Source organism: Oryctolagus cuniculus, chromosome 3 (genome assembly GCF_964237555.1).
Source record: "Oryctolagus cuniculus chromosome 3, mOryCun1.1, whole genome shotgun sequence".
NCBI classification, from domain to species: Eukaryota; Metazoa; Chordata; class Mammalia; order Lagomorpha; family Leporidae; genus Oryctolagus; species Oryctolagus cuniculus.
Genome location: NC_091434.1, coordinates 30,734,545 through 30,743,970, shown reverse-complemented (window position 1 = coordinate 30,743,970; position 9,426 = coordinate 30,734,545).

The following is a 9,426-nucleotide window of genomic DNA, read 5'->3' as shown; positions in this document are numbered from 1 at the left end:
CTGCCTCTCTGTAACTCTGCCTTTCAAATAAATAAATCTTTAAAGCTTTGGGCAAAAGTTGACAGTTACAGCTCTCATGTGCTGAGTACCTCTCTATTGCTACTTAGCAAAGAAGACTCCATCCTGGGGCCTTCTTCTGCTAGCTTCCTAGGAGTATTAACTGGGGACAGTACCAGAAGCACAGCAACCAAGACTCTGGCACTCTACTGTTGGATGTAGGCATAGAAAGTAATGTATACGAGCAAAATTGACATTTTGAGATTTGATTGTTGTTTATAGCCCTTGTCTATACTCTTGAAAAACAGTGGTTTTTCTACTCACTACTTGCTGAATTCTTTATTTAGTGGAGAGTCAACTTTGTGATTAAAAAGAAACTTGAAAACATGTCATTGTGGAAATTAAAAGAAAAAGAAGAAAAGGAGGATGAGTTAAAAAAAGGGGGGGTGCTGTTAAAATTGCATATATGAAATACACAAAAATTTCTCCTTTCATGTAAATAAAAAAAAACATTGAAAGTAAAAAAAGAAAGTGGCATCTTAACCTGCTGTGCCACAATGCCAACCTCATAAGGTTTTATTATTTAAAGAAGGATGTTTGGTGTAGTGCTTAAGAAGCTGGTTAGCACAGCATACCCTTATCAGAGTGACTAGTCCAAGTCTCAGCTCTGATCCTTGTTCCAATTTCCTACTGGTGAAATCCTAGGAAGTAGCAGGTGATGGCTCAAGTAGTTGGGTCCCTGTCTCTTACATCAGAAATCTGGATTGAGTTCCAAGCTTCTAGCTTTGATGTGGCCTAGCACCAGCTGTTGTAGGCATTTCAGAAGTGAACTAGCAAATAGGAGCTTTATCTCTCTCTCTGTTTCTTTCAAATTAATAAAATTAATAAATAAATTATTTTGCTTTGTCTTTTATAAAACATAATTATAATTTTAAAACTAGATTTTAAATTAAAATCTTTCTGGAAATTATTTATTTAAAGGTACATTCATATTTCAGAAAGCTTTTGAACATGTTCAAATCTTTTACAAATAAGAACCAAAAACTGCTCTATAGAAATTTATAGTTAAATGCAGTTTTATTAGAAGTAATAAGAAATTAAATATTATTCTAATCAGACTTGTTCATCCAAAGCTCATGAACTTTTTATTATGTCACAATTCCTGTCTTCTTTTTAATGTGCATGGAAACTTTTGCAAAAAAGAAAATATTAATATTTCATAGGCTAGCTACAGAGTACCAATCCTAGTGCCTATTATAATAAAATTCAAAAAATGGAAATAAATGAACAAGTGGATAGATGAATTAATAAAAGAAGATGAAAGTGAGAAATAAGCCTAAAATGAAAGGAGACAATGGCAAAATGGTAGGAACAGTGGAACTGCTTTTAGAAATCAGGAGACATTTATTCATTCTGATTTACTGGAAATATCTGGTAGTATTTAGAAACACAGAACTGAAGGTAACAATAGGACTGCAGAATTTTCATTTTCAGGTATTTTGTTGATTCTAAACTTAACACATATTTCTAATAAAATATCCAGAAAATATATTAAGTCCCATGATTTGTATTAGTGGGTAAGATGTGTTAGTTGTCTTCACACACTAGTAGGAGAATATGAAAGTCTCTAAATCCGTCCCAGTTTTTCTTGTTTTACAAAAGCATGGGCACACAGGTGGCAGGCATGGTAGAACGTTGATACTCAAGATCACAGCTTGCAAGAAGCTTCAGAGCTGACTGCCCATCCAAATAAACTGGGAAAAGTGCAATTTGGATGGACCTAAAAGAAGGAAACTCACAAGAGAAGGTCAACCCTTTATAGAGCAATGACACATGACTGTAGGGTGGGCTGAAAGACATTTCAAGGATTTGTACCTAACATTCTTCTTTTTAAAGTTTTTTATTTGACAGATAGAGTTATAGGCAGTGAGAGAGAGAGAGAGAAAGGTCTTCCTTCCATTGGTTCACTCCCCAAATGGCTGCCACCGCCGGCACTGCGCCGATCTGAAACCAGGAGCCAGGTGCTTCTCCTGGTCTCCCATGCGGGTGCAGGGCCCAAACACCTGGGCCATCCTCCACTGCCTTCTCAGGCCACAGCAGAGAGCTAGACCTGAAGAGGAGCAACTGGGACTAGAACCAGCGCCCATATGGGATGCTGGCGCCGCAGGCGGAGGATTAACCAAATGAGCCATGGCGCCAGCCCCATACCTAACATTCTTTTTATAATTATTTTTATTTATCCCCACCAATATTTGGGAGTGTATACTTGCCATATGTCTATTTCTTTGGAAATCAGGTAAAGAGACAATCTTCCTTATCTCTAGGAAAATGATGTACAACAGGGACACTGTTCATTGGATGGTGAGATAACATTCATTGCAATAAAGCAGTATATACTATTGCTTGTAGCTGGGAATGATCATTGAAAAACAAAGCCATTGGGGTGGGCATTGTGGCTCAGTGGGTTAAGCTGCCTCTTGCATAACCTGCATCTCATATTTGAATGCGAGTTTGAGTCCTGGCTTTTCTGCTTTTGATCCAGCTTGTTGCTAATGCCTCCTGGGAGGCAGCAGATGATGGGCTACTTGCTTAGGGTCCTGCCACCTACCATTCATGTGGGTGACAAGATGGATTTCCTGGCTTTTGACTTTGGCTAGGCCCGGCCATGGCTGTTGCAGGTATCTGGGGACTAAGCTAGTGAATACCCAGAGGTTTGCACTGGGTGTGGCCAGGGAGCTCTGGTCAGTACTCCAGAGTGGGGCTAGCATCCAAGTTGGGGGTGGTAGATCTCTTTTTTATCAGAGGGTTGGTTTGACCACCTCTGTTGGCCTAATCACACCCTCATCTTTAGTAAACCAGCAGATCTCTCTGTCTGTCTCTCTATCTCTGTGTGTGCCACTCTGCCTTTCAAATAAATAGTCTTACCAAAGCAAGGGAGCCATCCCTCCCACAAATGCTCTACTTCCTGTGATCTATGACTATTAATAATAGATGATTACACTATAAATTATTTACTTACTTTTTTTCTTTTCTTTAAGGTTATTATTTTTTTTTTTTTGACAGGCAGAGTGGACAGTGAGAGAGAGAGACAGAAAGAAAGGTCTTCCTTTTCTGTTGGTTCACCCCTCAATGGCCGCTGCAGCTGGCAAACCATGCTGATCTGAAGCCAGGAGCCAGGTGCCTCTCCTGGTCTCCCATGCGGGTGCAGGGCCCAAGCACTTGGGCCATCCTCCACTGCACTTCCGGGCCATAGCAGAGAGCTGGACTGGAAGAGGGGCAACTGGGACAGAATCTGGCACCCCGCCTGGGACTAGAACTCAGTATGCTGGCGCTGCAGGTGGAAGATTAGCTTATTGAGCCATGGTGCCAGCCTCTTTAAGGTTCTTAAAATTTTATTTATTTGAAAGGCAGAGTTACCGATTGAGAGAGAGGGGGGGAGAAAGGAAGACAGAGGAAGAGACAGAGATAGATCTTCCATCCTCTGTTTCACCCCCTAAATGGCCACAATGGCTAGAACTGAGTCAGGCTGAAGCCAAGAGCCTGAAACTCCATCCAGATCTCTCAGAGGGATGGCAAGGGCCTAAGCACTTGGATAATCTTCTTCTACCTTCCCAGGCACATTAAAAGGGACAGGAACATAGAAGTGGAACAGATGGGACTTGAACCACTGCACTTATGGGTTGCTTGTGTTGCAGGCAGTGGCTTAACTCACTGCCACAAAGCTGGCCCTCTGACCTTTTCATTTAGTAATAAAGTTTATGGAGTAGGCGTTTGCCCTAGAGGTTCAATTGCTCACATCTCATACTGAAGTGCCTGGGTTAGGTCCTTGACTGGCTCCTGACTCTAGCTTCATGGTAACATAGATCCTGGAAGATAGAAAGGTGATAGCTTACAAAGTTAGGTCTCTACCACCCACATGAGAGACCTAGATTAAGTTCCCAGATCCTGGCCTGTGGGCCTTTGGGGGTGAACCAGCAGATTGGAGCTCCTTCTGTCTATCTCATTCTTTTTCTCCCTGCCTCTTGAGTAATTAAAAGAATGAAGTTTATCAATAAAAAAACAAAATTATTTTTAAAATAATAATGTTTATTTAAAGTCTTTCTATATAGACCTTTTTCAGGGTACCTCAAAGCCGTATTGCAATCTTTCACTTGGGTAACTTTTTATAGATTTACTAGCTTATTTTGAAACTCAGAGTTATAGAGAGAAGATATATATATATATATATATATATACACACACATAAAGAGAGAGAGAGAGAGAGAGAGAGAGAGAGAGAGAGAGAGAGATCTTCCATTCCCCCAGATGGCCACAATGGCCAGCACTGGGCCAAGCTGAAATCAAGAGCCAGCAGCTTCTTCCGGGATTCCCATGTGGGTGGGAGGGGCCCAGGTAGTTCAGCTGTCATCTTTTGCTTTCCCAGGCCATTAGCAGGAAGCTGGATCAACAGTAGAGCAGGGGAGCCAACTCTATTGCGTAGTGGATGGGGCTGCCACCTGTAGTGCCAGAATCCCGTATGGGCACTGGGTCAGTTACCGGCTGCTCCACTTCTGATCCAGCTCTCTGCTGTGGCCTGGGAAAGCAGTAGAAGATGACCCAAGTCCTTGGACCCTTGCACCCACGTGGGAGACCTGGAAGAAGCTCCTGGCTCCTGGCTTCAGATTAGTGCAGCTCTGGTCAGTGTGGCCAACTGGGGAGTAAACCAGCAGATGGAAGACACCTCTCTCTCCCTCTCTCTCTCTCTCTCTCTCTCTCTCTTTATTTTTCTCTCTGTGTAACTCTGACTTTCAGGTAAATAAATAAATGAAAAAAATAGAGGTGGAGCAGGAAGGACACAAACTGGTACCCATATGGGATGCCAGTGTCACAGGCAGTGGCTTGACCCCCTATGCTGCAGTGCTTGTCCACCTTTGGTAACTTTTAGAGCAGATGATTCCCAGGCCTTACACAAAGATTCCAGCTCCATTGCTCTGGAACAGATTTGGTTAATCACATGGAGATGCAGATTTTTGGGAGATCAAATCAGAAAACAAACAGAAAAAGTGAAAATAGAGCAGAAGGCCTCAAGCAAAGCAGAGAGCATTTGGAAACACAACAGTGAAGAGGTGGCAAAGAAAACAGAAAACTAAAGTCAGAAAGAGGAAGCATTCCCAAAAAAAGACAATTTGTCATATCATGTCAAGAGCAGTAAGGAACATGGTGCTGTTAGGTTTAGTATGCAGAAGGTCATAGATATTTTAGAAAGAGATTGCTGTTTAGATGCAAAGACAGAGTGGATAGGATTTGTGAACAAGATGGGAACGCATCAGGTGGAGAGGTGAAGAGCCCACTTTATGAATTTGCATTCAAAGGAAAGAGGGCATTAGGGGCAGCCACATATAGCTGGTGGATTCAAATGACCATTTTATTTGTTGTTTAGTACTGGAAATGACTGATTATTTAAGAGCTGATAGAAAGCAGAAGTTTTAGGGGAAATATTAGGGAAATATGGGAGGACTATTTGGAGAAGTGGCAAGGATGAGAAAGCATGGGCTCCAAGTTCTGGTGGAGAGGGTACAAGACCCAGATTCCATTGTGAAATCTGACTTTCAGCCCTGCCACTCACTGTGTTGCATTTTGTGAATGCCTCTTTGGATGCAATTTGTGAATTTGATAAAATTACTTAACCACCCTATACATCAATTTTCACGATAGTATCTTAAAGCATCATTGTGAAGAACAGACACATAAATGTGATTTTATAACAGTGTCTAGCACAGAGTAACTGTTTACCGGATAGTAGCAATTATTAAAATACATGTTTATATTTTCTCTATTATGCATATTTCCTATCCATATTAGCTTTTATGTTCATAGAAAATGACATACAAACACACACAAATGTGCAATCCTTATTCCTCAGAGGAATTTTCTGAAGAGAAAATTGAGGTGTCTAGAGCCTGCATAAATTGAATCTGGGAACTGAGTGATGAGAGGCAAATCCAGTCCTGTGGAGCACACTGGTGCCTCTAAGGAGGTAAGGATGCCCTTGTATTCACTGTAAAAGTTGAGGAGAATTTGAAACTGAGGACTTCACAAAATCATGCCCTTGCTTTAATATCTACTTTACTGATTTTCATTTAGATGCAATCATTATCCTGTGGGCATAAATATATGTATGATACAGAGCATCTCAGACAAAGGCAATGCAAATGGACCTGCTGACATTATTATTCTCAATAGAACACAAAGAAGAAACTATAGAAAGCTATTTTCTCCATATTTTGATAGCAGACTATTAACATAACACACCTCCCTCAATTTCACAGGCAAGCCTTTCATTTTCTTTTTTCTAAGTTATAAGTTAGGTTGTTAGATGCAAACACCATTATTCTCCCATCATTGTCTAATGTTGCCCGGTTTGCTTATTACTGTTCACCTCTATTTTTTGTTGAACTCCAGTGACTATAATTCCCTGATGACCATTCCATTTGCCATCTCAATAGTCTAAGCTGTTATTAATTCTCATGTTTTTCTTACTCTCAAAGGCTCATTCCTTTTCCTGTGATTTATTAAATGATAGAGCTTTGTATCAATCTATTTCAATGCTTTCAGTCTCCTTCCACCTTACTCTGCTCATATCAAATGATTTCCAGTATTTTTAATATCTTTTCACATCCAATATTTCTAAGAAGAATTGATCATTGAATGACAGATCAATTTAACAAATATTGCTTTTTTCTAAATTATGGCTGAAAATAGCTTATAGTTTGCAGCAGTCTAAAAATCTCTCTTTCAGTTTCCATGAACAGTCTAGTAATCCCAATTTACAAAGATGTAAAGCCTATCAACTTCATTGGGGAAAGCGATTTGTGTGACAAATTAAAATCTAGTGATGTACCTCCTGAGAGGTACACTAAGTGTGAACAGAAAGGCCATGAGAATGCCCAGTGAAGTAAAAGTTGCTGTCTGGTCAAAATGGACTAAAGTAGGGAGAGCTGTCACAGCAGGTGGAAAAGCTGACCTACAGGGAAGGAATAGGGAGGGGAAGATGGGTACAAATCCCCTACCCTAGCATGCAGCCCCCTACACTGCCAGGTAGTTTAAGAAAGGTTTGAGTAAGATCCTCTGGGAGTCCTTGAATTAGATTCTGTCATGAGAGGAGCCCTGCACCTCCATGAGTGGATCCCATTAATTATCCTTGATTCATTCAGGTATCAGTTGAAAACCATATTTTCCATTGAATGCTGTGATCAATTTATGGGTACAGCCTTTGATCAATGACTTTTCCAGCAGTCAGTAGGTTGCAAAGGGAATTCTTAGGATAGCTATAGGATCCACATACAGTTTATACGTTTGGTATTTAAAATATGCATTTCTTAGAATCATGCCTCTTACGTTATTTTATAGTGCAGCCCTGGCAATATTCCACTGATGAAATTAATAGAAATATGTGGTGCGTGGCATTATATACACTAATGTATCTATAGAGTGTTCTTTCTGGGTTTTCTTTTTTTAAGAGTATTTATTTATTTGAAAGGCAAAGTTAGAGAGAGAATTAATGATGATAGAAAGATATCAATATGTTGGCCGGTGCCACAGCTCACTAGGCTAATCCTCCGCCTTGCGGTGCCGGCACACCGGGTTCTAGTCCCAGTTGGGGCGCCGGATTCTGTCCTGGTTGCCCCTCTTCCAGGCCAGCTCTCTGCTGTGGCCTGGGAGTGCAGTGGAGGATGGCCCAAGTACTTGGGCCCTGCACCCCATGGGAGACCAGGATAAGTACCTGGCTCCTGCCATCGGATCAGCGCGGTGTGCCGGCCGCAGCGCGCTGGCCGCGGTGGCCATTGGAGGGTGAACCAATGGCAAAGGAAGACCTTTCTTTCTGTCTCTCTCTCTCACTGTCCACTCTGCCTGTCAAAAAATTAAAAAAAAAAAATATATCAATGTGGAGAATTTTCTTATACATTGTGGATGACTCCATATTTTTGCTATCATGAAAAGTGCTGCATTGTATTCATGTATTTTGGGTATTTACCCAGTAGTGGGATTGCTGGATTATATGACAGATCTATTTCTACTTTCGTAACAAATCTTCATATTCTTTTTCCACAGTGGTTGTACTAATTTACCTTCCCATCAGCAGTGTTTAAGATTCCCTTTTATCCCCATCCTCACCAGCATTTGTGACTATCTTTTACTTTTACTTTATTTTTTTTAAAGATTTATTTATTTGTTTAACACAACTCTGTCTTTAACAGACAGAGTTGGGGAGGGGAGGCGAGAGAGAGATCTTCCATCTGCTGGTTCACTACCCAAATGGCTGCCAAGGCTGGGCTAGGGCAAGTCAAAGCCAGGAGCTTGAAACTCTATCCATATCTCCCACGTGGGTGCCGGGGGCCCAAATGCTTGGACCATCTCTGCTGCTTTTCGAAGGCACATTAATGGAGCCGATAGGAAGTAGAGCAGCTGAGATTCAAACTGGAACTCTAATGGGGTGCCAGCATTGCAAGTGATGGCTTAACCTGCTACACCAAAAGCCAGCCCCTATATCTGCATACTCACTGAAATCATAGGTGATCATTCTCAAATCTGCAGTTATTCAGTTGGATAATTAAATAACAACAAAGTAGGAAAGGTTTGTCAAACACTTTGGAAGTAGGCAATTACTAGATTATTTTCTCATCTAATCCCTGTAACAACCACAAGGTGTAACGTATTACAGTGAAGCTTCAATCTTATTATCTACAAAATGGAGATAACAATGAATTCTTATAAGAATCAGTGTGAGAATACAAAGTATTGAAATCTGAAAGTACCTCTGATGTGTGGTGGCTGCACATGAACATATTAATGAATGCATGATAAGCCCACTGAATTGATCTGAGTTGAATCAAACTGCATCACAGATAAATGACTTTTAATATCTTTCACTACTGTTGGTGAGCCAGGCAGCAATGCTAATTAGCTACAGTTTTCTAAGAGATTTTTCAGTAAACAAAGTGGAGTATGTTCCATGCTACTTAGGAAGAGCAATGCAGTTGAACATAATTGGTGTGACTGGTAATTGAGAGACCATATAATGAAAGGTTATTGATCCTTTTGGAAATACTGGGAGAAGAGAATGGGGGGAGGATATTCACCAACACTATTTAGTGGAGAAAATGTGTTTATTAGGGTAGCCTAAATGATTTAAGCGAAAAAAAAACAAAATTTCTGTATCTTAATAGTATACAAAAACTTCAACTCTTTGAAACATGTACTGAATAATATATATTGCCCCCACTCCTATATGCTAGAAAGCCATTGATTTGTCATTGTCTCAAATTTATTCTTGGAGTATTTCAGGCATGGAAAGCCAAGACACTCTGGCAAAAGATCTCTGTGAGTGAGATCCCAGTGGAAAGAACAGGTCTTCAAAGAAGGTACCTTTCTCTGAAGGGAGGAGAGAAC